Consider the following 2,888-nt stretch of genomic DNA (forward strand, 5'->3'; position numbering starts at 1 on the left):
CTTAACAGAGAATAAAACTGCTCAGGACAATAAAAATGCCAGGTAAGATCCTACTGCCTCAGCCTCCCAAGTAGCTGGGACTACAGGCATGTGCCGCCATGCCTCGCTAATTTTTTCTATATGTATTTTTAGTTGTCTGGCTAATTTCTTTCTATCTTTAGTAGAGACGAGGTCTCGCTCTTGCTCAGGCTGGTCTCGAACTCCTGAGCTCAAGCAATCCTCCCTCATCAACCTCCCAAAGTGCTAGGATTACAGGCGTGAGCCACCGCGCCCAGCCAAGCCTGTTACTTTTATAACAAAAAAAAAAAAAAAATGCCAGGTAAGTGTAGGTTGTTTTTTGTTATTGCTAGTTGTTGTTGATGTTGTTCTCTTCTTGCTTCAGTTTTGTCTGCAACTGCATCATATTGCAGTGGTAACTGCTCCTCTCCCACAGAGCTGGGGTTCTGGTGGAGTGGCTGGGTTCAATGTGCCAGGAAGCCCTAGGACCAACCAGACTCAGCAGGCTGACCTGAGGCCATTCCCCATGTGACAAGTCCTCCTGTATATGAGAAAAAGGATTTGATATATGGCAACTGGGAGAGCATGGCACTCAAATCCTGAGCCATTCCCTTCCAAAAGAGAATTTATGCAACTTAAAATTCACAGGACCAAGGGTAGAGAAAATGAAGAAATTAAATATTCTTCCAAATCTTCATCTTGTTCTATATCATGATACTGCTGGCCACTTTTTAAAGTTTTATTAAAGCATTAAAAAAAAAGCAGTACAGTACTGCCCTGAACAAGAGATACATTGTTATGACTAATTATCTCAGGTATGAAAAAGGGAAGCAATCTACTCATCCCCGAGAGATCTGTGATCAGGCTATGTCCCTGGAACCTGACCATCAACCAACCTCTCTTCCTACAGCTCTACCTCCCCAAGAAAGGGACAGAGTATCGAACTTTCTAAATTCATAAACAATTTGAATCAACTAAAAAATAATACTTCACTAGCAGAGGGCAGAGAAACCAATATGAGTAATATCTGATTATTATTTAATATCTTGAGTAGCAGGGGAAAAAAAAGGCCTTCACCAAAAAACTATTGAATAATAGCTTCCTATAAAGTTCTCAATCTTACACTCACTGCTATTTCTAAAGAAGTAATCAATCAATTTAGGCCCTGATAAAGAAAAAAAAGTATTCTTGACCTCTGACAACGAGTCCAATAAAACATCTTAAACCAACTGCAGAAGAAGGCTGATTGTACACAGACTCCTGTGACACCAAAAAAGAACAGCTGTGGGACTTGTCCTCACGTAAATGGTGGTTATTATGCTGAAACACGATTGGTAAATGAACTTGGAAGTCCTTCCCTTTTCTCTTTTCTTTTTATGTCTTTGATGATCTCTGAAGAATTTCATGATGAAAACTGATTTGAAAATGTGTCCTAGAAATTCCAAGACAAAGGCTTCTTCCCCTGTTAAATGAGATGCCCAGAAACAGCAAGCCTAAGAATCACCATAAATAAGATTCTAGCTCTACCTGGTGGCCAACAGTGGAATTAACTCCTGAAGCCAGGAATTTGCCAAATTTGCAAACACATGAGGCCTCTTAACAGAAAAAGGGCAGGGGGTAGGTGAGGAAGGGTAATGTTAAGTTAAAAGGGTAGACACTAAGTTAAAACATGCATGGTCAAATGCTCACTCTTTGGCAGTGCTTGTGTTTTTCAGCTATGCTCTTAAAAGATGGCGAAGGAGAATTGACTGATTATCTCTCTACTGTAGACTTAGTCCCTAACTAAAAGTAAAGAGACAGTTGGCTACTTAAAACATGTACAAGCATATCAACAGAAACAATTCTTCATAGGAAACCCTTGAAAAGAGGAGGACCTGGGATAGCAGACCTTATAGCCAGGGTTGCCAGATAAAATACCAGATGCTCAGTTAAATTATATAAGTATGACCCAAATACCTAAAATTTACAGATTTCTTTTCAACAAATGACATCACAAAGTTAACAGATGGATGACAAATTTGAAGAAGGTACTTGTAACACCAAAGAAGAACCAACAATAAGACACTGATGTGTAGACCATGTAAGGAATCCTTGCAAATAAAAACAGGATGGGGATCCCCATAGGAAAATGGACAAAGAACATGAATTAGGCAATTCACAGAAAGGGAAAACAAATGACTTACAAGTATATCAGATGATCTACCTAACTGTTGGGAAATGCAATGTTAAGACAATAAGATACACAAAAACAAAGTTAGAGGACTGACACTATCCAACTTCAAGACAACTATAAAGCTACAGTAATCAAGATAGTGCAGTAATGGTGAAAGAACAAATAGATCAATGAAACAGAATACAGAGTCCAGAAATAGACTCATACAAATATTGTCAACTGATCTTTGACAAAACAGAAAAAGCAACACAATGGAGAAAAGATAGTCTTTTCAACAAATGGTGCTGGAACAACTAGATACCTACACGTAAAAAAAAGAAAATCTACACAGATTTTACATACAAGGGCTATCTGGAAAGTATCCAGCCATGTAACCATCCTCATTATAGTAACAATGGCAAAATACTTTCCGGACAGCCCTCGTATGTCACAAAAATTAACTCAAAATGGATTCCAGACCCAAATATAAAATGAAAAACTATAAAATTTCTAGAAGATAACATAGGAAAAAATATAGATGACCTTGGGTTTGGTGATGACTTTTTAGATACAACACCAAAAGCATAATCCATGAAAGAAATAATTGATAAGCTGGACTTCATTAAAATTAAAAACTTCTGCCGCGTCTGGGCGCAGTGGCTCACGCCCATAATCCTAGCACTCTGGGAGGCTGAGGTGGGCGGATCGTTTGAGCTCAGGAGTTCGAGACCAGCCTGGG

The sequence above is a fragment of the Propithecus coquereli genome, unplaced genomic scaffold (genome assembly GCF_000956105.1).
Source record: "Propithecus coquereli isolate 6110/MARCELLA unplaced genomic scaffold, Pcoq_1.0 Scaffold24, whole genome shotgun sequence".
In the NCBI taxonomy this organism is placed as follows: domain Eukaryota; kingdom Metazoa; phylum Chordata; class Mammalia; order Primates; family Indriidae; genus Propithecus; species Propithecus coquereli.